The sequence below is a fragment of the Lontra canadensis genome, unplaced genomic scaffold (genome assembly GCF_010015895.1).
Source record: "Lontra canadensis isolate GAN:19392208 unplaced genomic scaffold, GSC_riverotter_1.0 scaffold92, whole genome shotgun sequence".
Taxonomy (NCBI): domain Eukaryota; kingdom Metazoa; phylum Chordata; class Mammalia; order Carnivora; family Mustelidae; genus Lontra; species Lontra canadensis.
The window spans coordinates 3606105-3627006 of NW_022631086.1; the positions used below are offsets into that span (position 1 = coordinate 3606105).

At 40.8% G+C, this 20902-nt stretch overlaps 1 long non-coding RNA gene across 1 annotated transcript in view; it reads right to left on the reverse strand.

The window, feature by feature from the left end:
• The window catches only part of LOC116854493, a 63679-nt gene extending 55582 nt beyond the window's left edge, over positions 1–8097 (reverse strand). Inside the window, exon 1 of the long non-coding RNA XR_004380171.1 lies at positions 7913–8097. This is a non-coding gene — a long non-coding RNA (uncharacterized LOC116854493). The remainder of the gene's footprint in view (positions 1–7912) is intronic.
• Between the last annotated feature and the right edge of the window lie 12805 nt (positions 8098–20902).

Sequence of the window (20902 nt, forward strand, 5' to 3'; positions counted from 1 at the left end):
ATCTAATAAAGCCAACTTTTATCAAATTCAATTTGAGGTGAGTCAAAGATGTGAGTATACAAAATAAAATAATAAAACTATCAGAAGCAAATTAGGGAATTTATTTCCTTTTGGAGATTAGAAAGCTTTCTTAAGCAATACGCAAAACCCAAATTCCAAAAAGATTAGTGAATATGACTACATTAAAAATGGGTTTTTTCTGCAAAGAAAAAAAAAATACCATAAAAAGTCAAAAGACAAATGATCAACTGGGAAAAATATTTCAACACATACGACAATGAGCTCATTTCCTTCATATATAAAGACCTCTTACAAGTCAGTTATAAAAGACCATTAAATCAATAGAAAAATTGACAAAGAACTTAGAAGCAATTCATAGAAAAGAAACACAAATGGTTTATAACATATGAAATCATGAAGATATGAAAAACAAAATGTCAATGTCATATAATATTTCATTTATTGGAAGCAATTCTTAAAATCTATGTCATTTAGATATTTAATTGAATAAAATCAACATTAAAACAACCTATATAGTATGCATCTACCTATTTAAAAACAACCATATATATAAATGTATATGTGTATATATACACACATATATGTATATATGCTTAGATATGCATAGAACATTCTAGAAAAACATTATGCGAATGGGTTACCATGGTTTCTTCTATGATGGGAGTCTGGAAGTCCTGGATGAAGAGTAAACATAACTTTTTATCCTGTTTTCTTTCATAATGTTTGAATTTTTAAATGAATGTCTGCATTACCTTATCAATAAGGAATGACTAGTTAATAAAATAAACTATTTTATTCAACAAATATCTACTAAGCATCGGCTCTGTGCCAATCACTCTTTTAAGCACAGGGAATACAGATAGTGGGCAACAAATGTGACTCTCTGTCCTCAGAGTGCTAACACGCTCCTGGGGAGAGGATAGTAAAAGTTTCTAATGAATTCTGTTCCGTAATTTTGACTGCAACTTCATGAATGTTTCTTCCCTTTTCTTAATTCAAGTGAATATACTTAGTTTCATATAAAGTAGTTGCTATAGTTTCTTACTGACACAGCTGTCATAATCATAATTTGGATGGGCTTTGCTGAGTTAGAAGAAGCAAGACAAGGTTCATCCTATATGCCTCCATATGTATTCATATCATTTAAGAATTTTGCTCTCGGGGTGCCTGGGTGGCTCAGTGGGTTAAGCCTCTGCCTTCGGCTCAGGTCATGATCTCAGAGTCCTGGGATCGAGCCCCACATCGGGCTCTCTGCTCAGCAGGGAGCCTGCTTCCCCCTCTCTCTACCTGCCTCTCTGCCTACTTGTGATCTCTCTGTCAAATAAATAAATAAAATCTTTAAAAAAAAAAAAAAAAAAGAATTTTGCTCTCCTTGCAACACAACGTTGCTGATTCTCTGCCTTTGTTTTATGGTTTACCTATTGAGAGAGTGAAGAAGCTTCTCCTTCCCTTACCAGTTAATTCATTTTTTTAGGATTTAAATCTAATTCAAGTCCTGAAGATTCAGAAGAAAAACAATTCCAGAGTCACTTACTATTCCCATTTCCATTGCATTCCCATACATTTCCCCTAGATATAGAAGAATGGGGCGAACAAAGTGTGAAATTACAGCTGTTAAGACTGTTTCACTTGCAAAAAAAAAAAACAAAAAAACAAAAAACAAAAACAAAAACATAGCTTGGTTGAAGGTTGGAGTAAGGTAAAGAACAGTATTTCTAAAGTATGGTTAATGAGCCCTAAGCTTGCTCAGTTCTGCCAGGAAGGTGTTCCTTGCCCAATAAATTGGGGAAAGCTGCTTATTAAATTCCCCTACAATTAGGGGTGCCTGGTTGGCTCAGTTGGTTAAGCCTCCAACTCATGGTTTCAGCTCAGGTCATGAACTCACTGGTAGTGGGATTGAGACCCGTTTGGAGCTCCTCACTCAGTGAGGAATCTGCTTGAAAGATTCTCTCCCTCTGCCCCTCCCCGTACTCACTCTCTCTTACTCTCTCTCTCTCTCTTTCTAAAAATGGATAGATAAATCTTTAAAAAAAATATATCCCTACAATTAAAATTTTTCTCTACGTTGGAGATTTACAAGGCATGTCAGCATCTTATGAGTGAGTTGGACAATCAGGTAGTCAAGGCCAGGGTACCCAACAGGAAGGTATGGAGTCAAGACAGCCAAGATCAAACAGCACTGACATCCTGTTTTACAGCTTCGACAGACCACATCAGCATCCTGCTTTGCAGCCTTTCCAGAAGTGACTTCTGCAAAACGTTCTAAAATAAGACAATTAACCACAAGGCATTCATCCTCATAACAAGCAAGGGGCAATTAAGACAGAAGTCCCCAGATGTCAACCCAAAAAGACCCTCAGCACGAAGACATTAACCAAAGAGGTAGACAGATACGTGACCAGAGCCCTGATTGGCACAACTCAGCACACCCTGATTGCTTAAGATAGTTCCGCAAAAGCACTCATAAAAATCCCAGAACTTGGAAACTCCTGGGGCAACCCTCTCGGGCCTCCCTCCCTCTCTGGGAGCTTTGTGCTATTGCTCAATAAACCTTCCTCTGCTGCCCACCACTCTTCATCCAGTCCACCTCTTCGTTCTTTGAAGTGGCGTGACCAAGAACCACAGGCACTAAAGACAGAGAATTCTTACAACAAGCTTATCAGTGGCCCTACACAAAATCCTTCGTGAAGAGGTTTGCCTAACCTGGGAGCCTCTCTTCCTCTCTTCCCTCTGCCACAAGTTAGCACTGTGACCTCACTGAAGACTCCCATGTTCTCCAGTCTCAGGTTCTTCTGTCTCAAATATGAGTTGATGCTGGATGATATCTGAGGTCCCCATGCCACTTTATTATGCTAGATTCTTGATTTCACCTTAGAAAAATGAAGCAACTTAAGCCTTCGATGCTGTCGAATGATTCAAAACACAGTCAAGATAATAATAATCTGATTAGGGAATTCCAAAATATGCTTTATGATTGACTAACATGATTTGGAATGATTCTCAGCCTAAAACACTGATTGGCTTATTATAAATACCGAGGAAAAATATTTTAAATCTCTTTTCAAGGCTACTAAGCATAAATCTTAGAAGACTACAAAAAGAAACAATCTTTGATACCAAACTGCACAAAAAGGTATTGGTTTAGGTTCTAATTTTTCTGGGAAATAGGAAAAAGTTTGAAGTTACCTCCTTGTAAAATGACTAAGAATAATATTTTTAACTATTCACATGGGCAACTTTGTCATGACTTCCTAGACTGCTCATGCAAAAAAGAAAATGGGGTATTTCTTACCCAAATCCCTACCTATGTGACCGTTAAACAGTCCCACACCAGCTTTCGTTATGGTCCAAAGGCTCCAAAGGCTGAGGAAGCAAATGAGGAAAACTATAGATTTCCTGACAACTCTATGTTAATTAAGAGATCTCTTGACATCAGGGGAACTTATAGTCTCAAGTCAAATCCGGACCAGTTTCAGTTTTGAATCCTTGTTTTCCTCTTAGCAAACTCCAGAGCACTTTCTTGCCCCAATCGGGAATTCCATGCTGTTAAAATTTATTAGCTCCTAGCTAACCCGAAACTTCCACCTGTACAAAATTACAGCACAACATACCTCCTGTTGTAAGGAGCATGCTCTTGTTCCCCGGGCAAGAAGAAAATGAAAAGACTAAGTATGTGTGGGGTGGGAATAACTGAAATCCCATATTGCCTACCAGAATAGAATACTTCCTCATAGGGATAATCTTCCCCGATACAACACCACAATAACCAATAACAACAAAGGCAGAATCCATTTTTTTTTAAGTATGGGATAAAAGAGATCCAATTCACACCACTCCCTCAAAACAAAATAGGATGGGAAACAACCTTCCTTTTGACAGAATACCAACAGTACTTTTAAAAGTATAGCCTCTCCTTCAACTAACCCTTGACCCAAGAAAGTTCTACTGGTTGCGACTCTAAAACCAGCCCAAGAATATTCTCTGACAGGGCCCCTCACGAGTATATTCAGACATGGAACCAGACTTCTACGTGATGATTACCTCTTAACTTTTATCACTACACATTGCTTCCAATACTTCCTGGGGCAAAAACAGCCTTGCTTAGTCCTAAAGTTTGACTCAGCATTTTCCAGTCTATTAGCTAAAGGTGAACCTTAATAAAGGAATCTTATTTCCATATGGAAATGACACAGTTCCCATCAAGAATATTCTGCTACAATTTCGTTAATTCACATTTAGTCAAATGCAACTAAGAAATTGGGGACCATGACATTTTCCTACTACATACCCTGCAAGACATTTGGCCTATGGATAACTTTTTATGAAGCAAATGCAGCTTCTGATGAAAGCCTGCGAATGACAAATACTTACCTGAGAGTCTAAACTTAATAAATCAAGAAACTAAAATTGGTTGTTTGGGGTATGTATTTAAAATCTTTCTGGGAAACCTGGGTGGCTCAGTCAGTTAAGCTCCAGCTCTTGATTTTGGCTCAGGTCATGATTTCAGGATGGTAAGAGCTAACCCTGCATAGGGTTCCTCATTCAGTAGGGAGTCTGCTTGAGATTCTCCCTCTCCCTCTGCCCCTACCCTCACCCCACTCTCCCTCTCTCTCTCAAATAAGTAAAGAAATCTTTAAAAGTAAATAACAAAAAATAAAAATGAAAATTTTCTGATTTAAATATCTTGAAAAAGTTTGAAGAGATTCTCTCCTTCAAAGACTCAAGCATTTTGTAGAGGTTCTGCTTGAAATCCCATCTCTTCAACACCAATTAAGAGTGTCCTTCTCCACCTCCATCTTATGCAGACTTCCAAATCACAGAGAAACTACCATATAGAAAGTCAGCAAAAATACCTTCTGAGACTAAAAGAAGTTGTCACTTAATGAGGGAGACACAAGAGAGAAAGGGTTCTCTGTTTTAAGGGTGCATTACAGGATCTGGAAAAGCTGTCAGTAAAGAGATGTGTAATTGGGACGTCTTCAAAATGGCTTGCAAATTCTGGATACTCAGCTGACCCTGAAGCAGGCTTCGTGGGGACAAGGGGATGGTGGTTAGGGATACTTGAAAGAAACTTGCTGTAATGGAAAAGCCAGCATTAACTCCTACCTGTGCAAACACAGGTCTGCATCCTATCCAAGGACAGCAAAACTAGATGGGCTTAATTTCCTGATGGTCTTCAGAGTGTTACTGAAACTAAAGTCATGGGCTGCATCCTCACACAGCCAATTCATTTCAATTTTTCCTCTGTCACAGACCATGCCCTCAACCTGGACAGCTTGTGCATGCAAAGCCTTGACAAAGAAAGAGTTTTAGAAGAGTAGAAGGATGAAATAAAGTAAATCTACCATCTTCCTACCCAAAGAACAATACTTCATTATCTAGAAAGACATTTTATTTTTTTAATTTTTTTTTAAAGATTTTATTTATTTATTACACAGAGAGAGATCACAAGTAGACAGAGAGGCAGGCGAAGAGAGAGAGAGGGAAGCAGACTCCCTGATGAGCAGAGAGCCCAATGCGGGGCTCGATCCCAGGACCCTGAGATCATGACCTGAGCCGGAGGCAACAGCTTAACCCACTGAGCCACCCAGGCGCCCGAAAGACATTTTAAATGGGAAGAGTTGAAAAACCCCTAAAAAATAAATGACACAGCCCTTCTATTCAGCAGTTAACATATATGGGGTCTGGATCAGGATTTATCAGTTCAAGGCTCCACATGCAGGCCAGCTGGTTTGGCAACCTGACTTCGTGCTCACTTGGAAGAATCTGAATGGCTAATTCTCACATCGGTGTTACTAACTCATAACAACTTAAAGACCTTTCTCTTCCAAAAATGGGTTCATGTTTTCCCAGATTTCACAGTGAAGAACATCTAGGAACTCAGGAAATCTAGGCAGTGAACCGAGCCTCACTTCCAAAGGGCTGTACACATTTGGGAAATCACAGAATCTGTTTGGGCCTCAGTTCCCTACCCATAAGGTGGCAGTGTTAGAGTAAACAGAGTCTAAATTCCCTCCTAGCTAAAGTGTGTTTGGTGTCTGATTCCATGCAGTAAGCATTAACATCAAGCTTATGAGACAGGTGAGTAGGGGCCTCCCAACCCAGGCAAGTGTAAGGCTGAGAACACATGCCTGATGGGATAACCCAAGCTAGGAGACAGTGAGGGGTGGAAGATGATTAGGCTTGAACTCAGAATTCACCTTGATGTTAAATCAGTAGAGACAACTTATTGATAAAAGCCAGGCAACAGAATACTCCAAAGGGAAAAAACTTCCTGTAAGAGACAGCCAACTGGAGTTCAAGACTCAGCTCAGTCATTCACTAACAGCATGGCTTAGACACAACACTGAACAATTCTGAGCCTCAGTTTCCTCAATGGATGTGTTACTGTCTGCCCCACGTACAGACAGTACAAAGTCTTTATATCAATATAAGAAAATAAACACACACACTCAGTAGATTGTGAAGCAGTCACAGCTCAGAGCTTCCATGTGAACAAGCATTTAGGATTTAGTAGGAGGTCTCCCTATGATAGAATAGAACAAAAACAAAAGCAAACACAAAATTTAGAGAACTATTTTTGAGAAAGCAGCTTCCTACTTGCCTAATCCTAAAATACAGATCCCGAAATATCAATATGTGACATTTCTCTAGGCTCTTCAAGAGAATAGAACAGATTTTCAATGGAAATATCTGCATAATAAAAAGACAGCTAAATGGCATATAAGACATTCAAGTAAGCCAGAATTTCTCCTTTACACCAGGAGACCCAGGACAAGCTGAAGAGCCAAGCAAGGGGTAAAGCTCAACAGAGAAATTAGTCCAAGGTACCTGAATAATCATGAAAAGAAAGTACAGAAACTGGGGACAAAAGAATGAAAAGATATTTGGCCACAGCCTGGGGACTACTGACTGGGCAGAACAGGCATGGAAAGAGAAGAAAGTTTTTCTTACTTGGGGGACCAGTTGGCCGGGAAGAGAAGTATCAGACACCAAACCTAACTTGACCCAGGGACAGGCACAAGCACACAATATCAACGCATAATGCAGTATGACTAGAGAAACATGCTGTTAACCCCTAAATGAGGGAAGATGAGAACCTAATGGCTTTAAAAAAAAAAAAAAACTATACACCAAGTTCATTTGTTTTGAACAACTCTCCATGAATTCTCAGAAAAGTCTAAGGAGAATATCCAGAGAATGCCGGGCAATAATTTGGTTTGAAGCATGACAATAAATGTCAGCGTGTATCCACAACCCTGCTAGCAAGAGGAAACTGAATGGGAAACCAGTTAGATCAAGACTGGAAAGATGGGTTTTTCCAATCATTCTGTGAAACAACAGTTGTAGGAGAATTGAGGTCAGGGAACTTCCCAAGAGAGAAACTCTACAGACAGCAAGACAGAGAACCAAGAAGTAAATCAAATCAGAGGCTATGGTTGACAGAAAGACTTAGGGAGAAATAAGAGAGAGAGAGAGAGAGAGAGTATAGGGCATTAAGGTAGAAGTGGTAGAAAATCCTGAGTCCTGAGCCCTACAGAAGTGATAATTGGAGTATGTTACCAATCCTGAAAGATGATGAATCCAGGAGGATGAGTACAGAGAAGGGCCCCAGATTTGACCCAAGTGGAGACTTTGAGAGCAATGGTTAAGAAACATGAGCCCATGGGGCATTAACAGAGATACTTAATGCCCAACCACATCCAGGATTAAGAGGGGAAGCTCTTGCTAATTTGCTCCCATTGCAAAGCACACAGGAGTAAGTATTTAATGCAAAGTAGAAATGACCATATCCCATGTCTAGAACCCTGCTGTTATGAAGAATACCAAAACTTGAAAGCAAAGTCGCCTCAGAGGGAATCCCCAAGGCCTACTTGCTCTGCTCACTTACTCAGCTTTGATAAATGCTCTGGTGTCTCTCTCCTCATACTAGCTTGCTGGCTTCCCGGCTCAGAATAGCTTGCAGTCTGGCGTTCCTCTCAAGGCAACGATTTGTACATAACTGTGGAATGTTTCCAGGTGTTCACAAAATAAAACTAAATGGTGCTCTTGTGCCTAGCTCAAACCTTGCTTGACAATTCCCTCTCAAGTCCCCATTACCTACGCAAAAGCAGCTCTACTTGATTAATCAAGCTGAAAATCCGGCTGCAGAAAACCTTGGTAGCTTGCATTCCAGGGTGAAATCTAGTTCTAGCTGGAAAACTTGGGCCACATTTGACCAAGAGAGTTCAAGTTCAGATCCTTCTCTTTGACAGCTGGCTGTAACTAAATCTAACCAAGAAAAGATAGTTAATTCATATAAGGGAACTTAAAATGTAATCTTGTTCGTTCTCTGCAATGAAACACCTGGAAAATATTAGTTATTTGATAGGCATGTGGTGAATGTTGAATATTCAAAAAGGGTCTCCTATCACATTACATGATTAACATTCGTACTCACTAGTGAGACCAATTACATGCCTTCTCTTTTTTGTGAGAATGGCAAGAGAGTTTGGGGTTTATGGTCCAACAAAGAACCAGAAAACAAGGCTTTTAGCAAAATTTGCTTCAAGCATTCAACAGGTAGAAAAAACAAGGTTGTTATAACTGGCCTGCACTTTAAGTGAATTAGTAAAATGTTCTTGTTGCAACTATTAATTTGCTAAAAGAACAGAATTTTCAAAAATGTTCAAGAAGGGCACCTGGGTGGCTCAGTGGGTTAAAGCCTCTGCCTTCGGCTCAGGTCATGATCCTAGGGTCCTGGGATCGAGCCCGCATCTGGCTCTCTGCTCAGCAGAAAGCCTGCTTCCTCCTCTCTCTTCCTGCCTCTCTGCCTACTTGTGGTCTCTGTCCATCAGATAAATAAATAAATAAATAAATAAATAAATAAATTCAAGAAATTAATAGACTATATATGGTCATCAGACTATAAAAATTATCATCAGACTATAAAAATTATTGCAAACTTCCCCAATACTATGCTATGCTCTGAGGTATCCCAACAGAATAATTATAAACAAGTAGACTAAAAAGTATGGTTTTCATGGTGATAGTTCAATTTTTGGAAAGATTAAAGGTTTTCTTCTTAAAACATGACTTAGTATAAGTTCAGCCAAGTGAGTTGTGACATGCAGCACCGAATTACATTCTGTAGGAATAACAATGTTAAACTGAGTTTCCTGGGAAATATTTTGAATTTTCCTATTTTAAACCAAGGTTCAGTATCAATACATACGTTTGCCCATAAACGGTTAAATGTTCCATTTCTTTCTGACATTAGAGATCAGAGCATAAGACTCCTAAGAAAGCATTTTCCTTCACTATAAGGGAAAAAAAGAACTGCCCTGCTCAAATTTAAAATAGAATTTCACAAATTTCTGTCATGCATTTTGAAAGAGATTATATAAATTGAATAACAAGTCTAAAGAAAATTGAATATAGGCCAATTAAAAGGGAAAGCAGAACAAACAAACAAAAAAACCTGGGGCACCTGGAAGGCACAGTCAGTTAAGCCTCCAACTCTTGTTTTCAACTCAGGTGATGATCTCAGGGTTATGAGATCGAACCCCCCCCCCCCATCAGGCTCTGGGTTCTGTGCAGAGTCTGATGGAGATTCTCTCTCCCTCTCCCTCTACCCTTCCCTGGCCACACATGCTTGCTCACTCTCTCTCTCTCTCAAATCAATAAAATCTTTAAAAAAAAAAAAGAGGAATCAAAAATATATTTTTAATTTTGTGTAGATTAAATGACTAGCCTCATACAATGATGCTTTCCTGCTAGAAGAATGTTGTTCTGCTAGAGGTAATTATGGTAATAAGAATTAGGGTAATTTAAACCCTATTGAAAAGGGGATTTAAGAGATTCTTATGTTGCAGAGAAACCCAAGAATATGCTTGAAATCCTGGCTATTTATGCTGTCATAAAAATAACTAGGCAGGTACCAAATTAATTTTATGTATCAAAGGACTCGATAATTTTAGATTAAACCATTTTAGATTTATTAATGATCTGATGGCATATTAATTGGGGAGTTTCCATTTGCTATATGCTTTAAGTTTTAGATTTCATATTTGGACCAAAGTACCATCACACTGCATTATTTTCCAAGTCAGAATACTTAGGATTTTCCTCCAATATACAACTTGAGGAAATAAATATCCTCCCAAGTAGACACAAATGTTCCCTATCTAGCAAATGACCACATTGGTACAATAATCTGGAATCTCTAGCTAGATTCAATTTATGAAAAGATGCTTTTTTATAGATTTTACAATAGCCTGATTTTCATTTTTAAATGTGTTTCATTGTGTACTGTCTTTATTCATTCCCATTCAAAGAGGAAGTGACTCTACTGTTTGAGGCCCAATGCCACAGGTTAAAGTCAGAGAAGTGAGTCATGCTGGATTTGGTCCCTAGAAGTGCTTGCCAACAATGCAGATGAGTTTATCACTAGCACTGAAAATGACTTTTATTCTTTCCCCTTGTATGTTTTCTAGGGCTGTCATAGGAAAATACTACATAATGCAAATACTACAGAATATAAGCTGAGTGGCTCAAAACAACAGGAATTTATGCTCTCACAGTTCTGGAGACCAGAAGTCAGAAATCAAGATGTTGGCAGGGCCATGCTCCCTCTGAAACCCTAAAGAACAATCCTTCCTTGCCTTTTCCTAAACTTCTGGTGCCAGGTGGCAGTTCCTTGGCAATCATTGGTTTGAAGCTATGACACACCAATGTCAGTTTTTATTGTCATGAGCTGTCTCTGTGTCTCTACAGGGCTGCCTTCCTATAAGGACATCAGTGATACTGGATTAGGGGGCCCACCCATTAGGACCTCACCTTAATTCAATTCAACTAATGACATCCACAACTACTTTATTTTCAAGTAAAGTCACATTCTGAAGTACTGGGGCTTGGGGCTTAGCATATCTTTTGGGGGGAAGGTGGCACAATTCAGCCCATAACACCCCCTACTACCTTTAATCCTCTTCTGTCAGTAAAACTCTTGTATGCCAAAGGAGTCTCTACAAGGTAAGAAACTGGAACAGGAGTGAAGAAAGAAGACTCCGTTGGTTTATAACGTTTTTACTTTCTTCCACACCAGAAAACATACTGGTTAGACTTTTTTTTTTTTTTTTTTTTTTTTTTTTAGAAGAGAAGACTTATGTGTAAAGAAGTTAAATGCCTTTCTTGGTAGCACCCAACTGTTATAAGTCATGGGAAACCCAGGTCTCCTAACCCCTGGAACTATGCTGTTCCCATGGATACACAGAGCCTAATATAAAGCCCCATCATTATGGGTCCATCAACACTCAAAATGAAAATTGGATGTTTTCAGATTAGATAAGTTACATAAAGGGGCCACAAGGAGGATCCTTGCAGTGATGAAACTGTCGTTTGCCTTGATGGGGGCTTCGGACTACCCAGAGATGGTCCAGAGAGCCATGAATGCTACTGTCCCCCGGGCCCCTTTCTTCCCCTCTGGTTGAGTGGCAGTCCCTACATACTACCACCAGACTGCCTAGAAAGTAGCCTAACCATACCTGCCAACCTGTAGGGCACGGGAAGTTCCCTGAAGAAGAAAGAAGTCGTCCTTTTCACTACCTTCTCAGTCAGGAAATGGAAAGAAATCTCACTTAAAGAGATTTCAAAGTAGACCATGCCTCTACTCAAACCCAGCTTTTGCCCCAAATTTTGGCCTCAAACTGCTAGCTGATGTAAGAAAATCTCTAATGTGAATGAAAATAGCCTAGGGCCCTGTGACACAGTGGCCAAGCCACAGGGGAGACACTCAAAGATCTGGGTTTGAACCCTGTCTCTGCCTCTGCCTCTGCCTCTGCCTTTGCCTCACATGAGAGTTAGACCGGGTACTTTTCTTCTCTAGGCTTTGGGTTCATGGAGAGGACAACTCCTCTTTCCCAGGATTGTTTTGAGAAGTGACTGAAATTGTTCATGTACTAGTAAAAGTGCTGCTTATGGTTCCTGGAACATAGAAGGTGTTCAGTAATATCGTTGGTCCTTATTCCGTGCCCCGCACATGCAGTATTCCGAAAATGCTACGGACTCTCTATTCAAAAGGCTATTGTGCTATTTCTAGTGCAAGTTATATTCCATGCTGGGATGTTTGGGCAGGAGGTTTCTTGTCTATTAGATTAATTCTTTTGCTTCTAATCTTAACTTGCTCTCACTAATATATTCAGACATTTTTGAAAGGGCTTACCCACAGTCTAGTAATTTGCGGGTGAGTTTAAACTGGCTAAATTTCGCTTTTCCCCTACTTCTATTTCAATGGTTATTTGGTTTGGGAGGCCTGTCTTTGGGTCACATTTGTTCCTCAGTTGTTTCTATGGCAAATATCTCTCACCTGATCATTTTTGAGACCAAGGAGAGTTGCTCAACACCTAGGAGCCTGGGTGTCTGATTCCAGGCTAGAGTCTGATCAGAGACTCCTCCAGGGTGACTGGCTGTCACTGGCTCTGTGAGATGAGATGGCCAAGATCCTAACAACAAGAATTATCTCTTGACTTCACAAAAACGTTTTCCAATCTCTCCCTGTGTATGCCAAGATGATAAAGATAAGTCAACATGCCCTAAAGAAGTAATTACTCTTATGCTGGCAAGTCTAAGTGTAATTTAGAACTATTAACTATGGTATGGAACTGACTGTTGAACTTGCTAGAAAGTCATTCAATACATGTTTAGAGACTGTTATAAATCATCTAGAGAAAATAACCCATTTTTTTAAAATGTGATTCTAGCCATGAATGAGACCAGTCAGCCCCCCATGGGATCTTATTTGTTTATTTTCACATTAGAGCAATCACATGATACCACTCTTAATCTCAGAAGGAACCTCCATACAACATTAAATAACATCAACTGTGTCATGATTTAGATTTTAATGAACCACAAACATCAGCATGCTACAACTAAAAAGCTGTTTTTGTTTTATTTTTGGTGAGAGATTAAAAGAGGGTTAAATTTTTGTTCATTTATTTTAAATCAACATTTATTTTGTATTCAGATTATTAAGGTAGCCCAGATATGCTCAACTAATGGAAAACTTGGAAAAAAAATAGAAAAGTACAAAGACAACTTTAACTAACAGCTATAAATCCACTAATCATACAGTAACATTTTAGCATATTTACCTCAATCTTGCTTCTCTACATTTTTACATAGTTGAAACAGTTGTGCTTTTGCTGTTTTTTACCTAGCATTAATAAATGACGATATTTCCATCAACATCTGTGGATTGATGCTATTCCTTTATATAGATCTACTGTCATGTCATCCTGATAACTAGGCCCATAACATTTATTATTAATACATAATTCTTTAAAAGAATCATGCTTATTTATATAATTCAGAAAATACTGAAAAGCATAAAGAAGGAAATACAAATTGGTGGCTAAATTTTTAAAGTGGCCGTGATGATTTGAAAGGTGAAGAAAGTATATGGACCAATGCCCTTTAGTGAAGACCCATGAAGGAGGAGACCATGGGCAGTCGGATATGCGACCTTCACACACAACCCCAAAAGCTCAGTGTTATAATTACCACTTTACAGATCCAGAGCTCATAGAGTTTGAACAGATGGGTCTGACTCCACGTTTGTGTTTTCTCCTGGCTATATTTTATTGCTTTCCCAGAATCACCTCCACTCTACCACAATATCTACTGCCACCACCACATCTACTGCCACCACCACCACCATCACCGCCACAGCCACCACCACCAGCTGCAACTTTATACCACCACCTCCATCGCGACCAGACTGCCACCCTTAGGGCTTTTCCTTCCATCACCACTTCTTTTCATCTAATGTCTATATACCCTTTCTTCTCTTCTCCCCTTTATATTCACTTCTTCTCTTCCTTCACTTTGACTTCCAACAATTTCCTTAAGTGTCAGAGTAACAGAGAGAAAGCAAAGGCTATCTTACCACACTCACTTTAGGAACAATCCCCATCCCTTATCCATTTGATAAAAACCGACGAGAGCATATTATGTGACAGATACTATTTTGAACGCTCAGTGTATAGGAACCCCCCCTCCTTTTGTGAATTTTTTTTCAACATGGAGAGCTCGTTGTTTAGGATTTTCTTCATTTTCACATCTGTTTGCATGTGAAACACGCTTGCAAATTGTCAGCCTGTGTTGACGTTACCAGTTCCTATAGCCTAGCCTCCATGCTAGATGGAAAGCAGAAGTGAGCTGTTCAAGGAAACCCGCGTCAAAAGGAAAGTCTCAGGCAATCGTCATGAAGTAATTTCTTATCTCTTATTGCCACAGAAAACTACCACAGGAAAGAACTTCCTATTTCCAGACTTAGCTGATGTGCATTTGCTTAATGCAGCTTCCTGCAACCAGTTTACACACACACCCTCCCCAGAAAAGATACTGGATATACAAGGAAAGGAAAGGAAGAAAATTAGAACAGCAATTAAAGAATGAGTCCCTCAACAAATACATACACTGAAGTCCCTTTCCTCCTCACTTGCATGAAAGAAACCCGTATTCTTTCTGTTCCTATTTTCTATGTAAAATAATTAGTGCTAGAGGAATCAGACTCTATATATGACTGTGCACTGCCTAGGGCAGTAGTAGGAACACATGGGCCCTGCAGAAAAGTAAATCCACTGCTACAGTCAAAGATGCCTTGGCGGGTAGTAACTCTGACTCCTACAGTGACATTTCTTTCCCATGCACACGAAGAAACCCAGATGCTCCAGATGCATTTGGTAAAAACCTCAGGACCAACATTACCTAACTTCTCATTTACGTACAGGTGTGATTTCAAGCCTGTGACTTTTCCCTAAGAGTAAAATCCCCTCCAGTTGCCTGCCTACAAAGGGGGATCTTCCACAAAAAGCACAGCTTCTCCAAAGAGGGTGGCCACAGAGTGTTTCCAGGCAAATTCCTCAGGACCCAAACAAGTGTTAAACTGAGCTTTTCTAAATCAAACCCATGGTCTGCAGTCCAAGTGCCTGTCAATACAACATCCATTCAGGAAGGGGAAAAGCAGAATGAGTATACAACCATTCTCCCAGGATATTAAAGAGTAATTTTAACCCTGGACTTCCCAGAAGCAGGTTCATAAAGAGCTGAGCCAACATTGTATCATCTCCCAAGAGTCACATTTTAAAACTCATCACCATTCTGAAAGAGAGAGTGCTGGGGTATCCGTTGCTTTGCCACCTTGATAAGCCAAGCAACGACATCTGATACATCAGCCAAGGAGTGATTTTACTTACATGCAAGAAAAAGAGAGTAAATCCAAGAGCTGGCTGGTTATCCCTGAGTGCAGAAAACTCATAATCCACTGAAGCAAAGGCTAGGATTCCACCCAATGCTGCCTCAGCTCTGGAGGCTCCGTCTACACAGGACCACAATTAGAAGCTGAGCAGAAACTCAGGCTCTTTTGAAAGAAGAGGAAGTGTCGTCTCTACTTCCTCAATTTTCTTGTTCTTCCCTCCTATCGTTATTGATCCCTTCCTCAATTCCCAAATCCAAGGCACTGAGCACACAAAGCGTGCGCGTCCCATCTCTCCGATTTCACTTATCCCTAAACACCACCCAGTGTCTTTGTTTCCAGGACACACGCACAAAACATTACTCAGTTTTGCTTTCCTGTTTTGGAGGCAAAGATGTTTATTTACAGGCGTGGAGGGTGGGAACATTTGCAGAGCTGTTTTCAGTGTGTTCAGTGGAGATGCCGCTTGTTCATGACCCACCTCGTTTAGGCTCAATCTTATTTCAAAGTTCTCTTCTTTCTCTTCTCCAAATACTTCATAATGCTCTTCTCAATAGATTCTAGATACATTTTAGGGTAAAAATAAGTCTTAGTCTGTACTGTTTTGCAGCACAAATCATAAATTCTCAAACAGCAGCACTTGTCTTTCCCCCAACCAGGCAAGGAAAGGATGGTCTGGGGGTCAGAGATACTTGAACTCCTCGTCAGTAAATTCCTACCCTCCCACATCTTCTCTCCAACAGTAGTATCTTGTTTCTTGGAAAGAGTACAATCTCATTATAATTTTACTCTGTTTTCAAAGAAAAGGAAACAAACCGCTAGAATGAAGCTCATGACCAGGGCAATTTTCCAGAATGTGGGATCTACATCATTAGCATGGATATCCGCTATCTGATTGCATTGACACTTTGAAGCTTTAAACAACCAACACTTATAACCTCAAAGCTTCCGTAGGTCAGAAGTCTGGACCCAGCTGACCTGGGTTCTCCTGCTAAGGGTCTTCCCTAGGCTATACACTCAGGGGGTCATCCAGGGCTACAGCCACCTCAAGGCTCCACTGTAGAAGGAAACTCTCCCAACTTCACTCCTGCAGTTGTTGGTAGGATTCAGTTTCTCACAGCTCTGAGACCGAGGACCTCAGTTCATGCTGGTTGTTGACCAAGGCCACCCTCCGTTGTTTACCATGTGGACTTCACACAGCAGCTCGTGACATGGAACTGGCTTCACCAGAGTGAAAAAGCAAGAGTGAAAGGGAATCAATGAGAGTGAGAAGCTCTCATTCCTGGTTAAAGTCCTATATGTGGCCCTTCAGGCCTGACTATGGGTGCTTACAAAGGCTTTCCCCAGCCTGGCCTCATGGGGAAAGCTGCCCTCCCCATACCAGACTCCATGACAGCAAGTGCACAGAGGTCTCTGAGGGGAGTTGCAGTGAAGGTCTTGGGGGTCCCCTGGACCATCATGCTCTTTTCATATTTACATTCTCAGCCCCGGATGTCTGATGTGGGAAACAAGACAAAAGAAAAATTTAATTTCTTACCATCTAGAGCCCACTGACAAGTCCGTGACACAGGCAGAGTGATGTCCTTCTAGGAACTCAGCTGCCTCCACCTTAATACTTTGCTAGGGGCAAAAGACAATCTTAGCCCGACCCCCAGGATCCTGTAGGTCTACTTTAATGTGTAAAAATTATTTGGAAACTTCCTTTATCTCTAAACCCACCAAGATAAATGTTGGCAATCATCCCCCGAACATATGACCCACCAATATACATCTGAAGGGTCTCATGACTAAGGTTTTATTCGACAGTAATAAATGACCTTTTCTCAACAATAGCTATCTTCCTCAAGGTCCTGGAAAGCTTGCTTCCAAAATTCCTGAGAGACTTGCTATCCCAAATCCCCTTTTAACTTAAAAGTATATAATGGGCCACTTCTCATGACCCCAGGGCAGCTCTTCTGCCCACAGGTCCTGTCCCCGTGATTTAATAAAACCATCTTTTTGCACCAAAGATGTCTTAAGAATTCTTTCAAAGCCATCAGCTTTGAACCCTAATATCTTTCCCACATCAATGTTCATTATCTGAGACCTTGGGTCAAGGTCCTCTTCAGGTGATCTCATTGAGGCCTCTTTGAAGATACCTTTCCTACTACTCAGCACTTCCTAGCCACCTCCCCCCTCTACACCTGCACACCTACTAGGGTCTATAATACTACTGGAGTCTTTTGTTCAGGGCTTCCTCAACACTGAGACTATCACCACTTGACTCCACCAGTGTGCCATTCCCTGGTGGCAAATGGAATGGTTGTGGGGTGGGGGAGGATAAGTGGTGTTTCCTCCAGCTTTAGACTCTTGCTTATGCCCTCATAGTAATTGACTAAAGCCTTAAGTCTCTCAGTTGTGGCTGGTTCTTTCATTCAGCCCCTCATCACTTCTACCTTGCCCAGCTCTGTTCAGCTCCTGACAGGAACAGTGTTAGCAAGACAGAAGTCGCAATTTTTGTAACCTAGTCTCAGAAGTAATAGCCCATCCCTTTTGCCACATAGGGTTTGTGAGAAGAGGAGAGGGTCACACAGGGTGCACTCCCAGCGCAAGGACCACAGGGGGCTATCTTGAAGGTTTAGATACAGTATGTAAAATTATGTAAAATTTTACCCAAATTCAAGTTGCCCCTGTCCAGCCAAATGTCAACAAAAGGGAAAGCCCTTCTAAAGATAAAATCATAAATATCATTACACCACTACAAGAAAATCTGAGACTTGCATCCAGGCATTACAATATCCTACAGCCCACTGTATTCATTACCAAGATCATACTGCTCAGACCTGAAAATCCAATGACCCTAATCATTCAATCTCCAAGACACAGACTAATTAACATAGATGCAAACCCTATAACAAACTACAAAACTAGAGTCTGCAATTTCAATCTAAAGAATAACTCTTCACCTAACCACAAGCATGAGAAGCCTCCAAGCAAAACCGGGGATTTTTCAGTGGGTTTATATATTCTCCTTAAGCATCCATCTCAATGAGATTCGAACTTCTCAACACCTGTTTCTCTTCTCTTGATATTCAAAGAATCTTCTCCCTCCTAAGAAAGACCAGGCAGGGCTTCAATGCTGGCTACAGCCTCCCCAACCCCCATGGTACAAAAGAATACTACTCCTTCCATCTTCCCTTATAAGCAATTAGAAGTGCTATTTCCTGGCCTGCCACCACTGGAGGCAAGGAAGAAAAGGTCATTCTGGTTAGAGAAGTAAATAATTCAATTGACCTTAGACCTTCCTCATTTGATGATGTACAGATAACAGCTGACATCCCAGACAGAAGCACTAGATTTGCAGTTTAACTGGCAACATTTTCAAAAGCCAAGTGAGGTCCTCTGTATGTCATGTTTTGTGTCTCTCCTTCTTAAAAAGTGTTTGAATTTACAGATTAAACATAGCCTACATCCCAACATACCCCATGCCTCACAAACCAAATGTCAATTAAAAACCATGTTAAAAATAAATAATCCCAGGACACCTGGGTGGCTCAGTTAAGTGTCTGCCTTCAGCTCAGGTCATGATCCTGGGGTCCTGGGATCAAGTCCCGTATTGGGCTCCCTGCCCAGCGGGGAGCCTGCTTCTCCCTCTGCCTGCCATGCCCCCTGCTGTGCTCTCTCTCTCTCTCTCTGACAAATAAATAAATAAGATCTTTAAGAAAAGAAAAGGAAGGAAAGAAAGAAGGAAGGAAGGAAGGAAGGAAAGAAAGAAAGAAAGAAAGAAAGAAAGAAAGAAAGAAAGAAAGAAAGAAAGAAAAGAAAGAAGGAAGGAAGAAGGAAAGAGCGAGCCACTGGAGGAGCAGAGAAAGTGAAGGCGTATAATAAAGTTACTATTTGGTGAAAGTGAAGGTCTTTGGGGAATAGAAAATAGTTTGAAAATAGAAAACTCTTCAAAAGAACTTTTGAAAAACAACTCCAGTCTCTGGTTGCAGACTTCCTCTCCATTTCTTTATATTTCTTTCATAAGGAGACAAAAATGAAATTGAATCTGTGGAGGAGTGAAAGGATGACAAGAAGATGCTGTAACTCTGACCGGGGATAAAATGAAAGTTCCCTCAGTGGCTTCTTGTTCGCATGAACCTCTGTTTCTGGGAAATGTTGCCTCGTCTCCTTCCTGCACGGACTTGTCCCTGCTGGGCTCTGTTGTGGTAGGCAGCCGAAGATGGTATGATAAGGACTTAGTGACATTGGTAGCAGGGACTTGCTTCTCATCAGGCTTTTAGATGCCCTCATCAAAGACAACCCCCAAGAGCACCTCATTCACAACTATGGGGCTGGGATTGGAGTCACTTAAATTCCACGAGCACAGATCACCTGATTGATAGAAGAGGAATAATCCTCAAGGTGGCTGGACTTCCAGTTCAAGAGCAACAGATCACAGATGCTTCTTGCCCTTTTCCATCCCTCCCCAGACTCCATTAAACGAATGGGAAAAGCATAAAATATATATAAGCCCAAAATAACAATGGGAAAATTGGAGAAAGAGCATTAGAGCTTGACTTCTCGAAGAGAAGGAACAGAGGAGGGGTATGAAGTGTAGGAGGGCAGGAAACCAGAGCCTCCCATCAGTAAGACTCCACAGAGTGGTAGAGAAACTGGCCATCTGTGCAGCAGGATCCGCAAGAGGATCAGAACTCAGAAATCCAAGACAACTCTGAAAATCTAACTAAGTGTTGGGGCTGGGCACCCAGGTGGCTGCCTCTGGCTCAGGTCATCCCAGGATCTTGGGATTGAGTCCCATATAGGGCTCCTTGCTCAGAGGAGGGTCTTCTTCTCCCTCTCCTTCTGCCCTTCCCTAGCCCACCCCCGTCAGCTTGTGATGCACTCACTCAAATAAATATTTTTTAAAAATAAATGAATGAGGGGCTCCTGGGTGGCTCAGTGGGTTAAAGCCTCTGCCTTCGGCTCAGGTCATGATCCCAGAGTCCTGGAATCGAGCACCGCATCAGGCTCCCTAATTGGCAGGGAACCTGAATTCCTCTCTCTCTCTCTGCCTGCCTCCCTGCCTACTTGTGATCTCTGTCTGACTTGCGATCTTTGTGAAATAAATAAATAAAATCTTTTAAAAATAAAATAAAATGAATGAATGAATGAATGAATGATGAGCCTGAAAAAAAGGAAGACTGATTGAAAGTGTATATGAACCTAGTTCCACCCCGGCCCATACTTTCCTTTCAAGTATCTCCATCAGCACCCCCTTTCACAGAGCAAGCACAAACCAGCCTGTGGGCAGTCATTTCCCCCCACCCCAAGCAATATAATGGAGGATTCATCTCTAAAAGTAGTGAAATTATGCAAAGAATACGAAGGTATGTGGCTATGAGCGGTCCAGAGTGAAACTCCACATTCTGGTTACCAGAGCATCACTCAGCATGTGCTGGGGCATGACATCATCTCCCTGTTGGGTAACCATGAAATGTTGTAGGAGAGTGGGAGGAGTGGCCTTCTAATGGGTCTCCCTAGAAAGCCATGAAGATCTTGTATCCATAAAAATGAACAGGGTGCTAAGAAAAATAAGAAGCCTGAGAACAAGAAAGAACACTTTGATATTATAAATATGATTGCCAAATAAGGATTATCATGGAAGGGTCAGGGGATAAATTC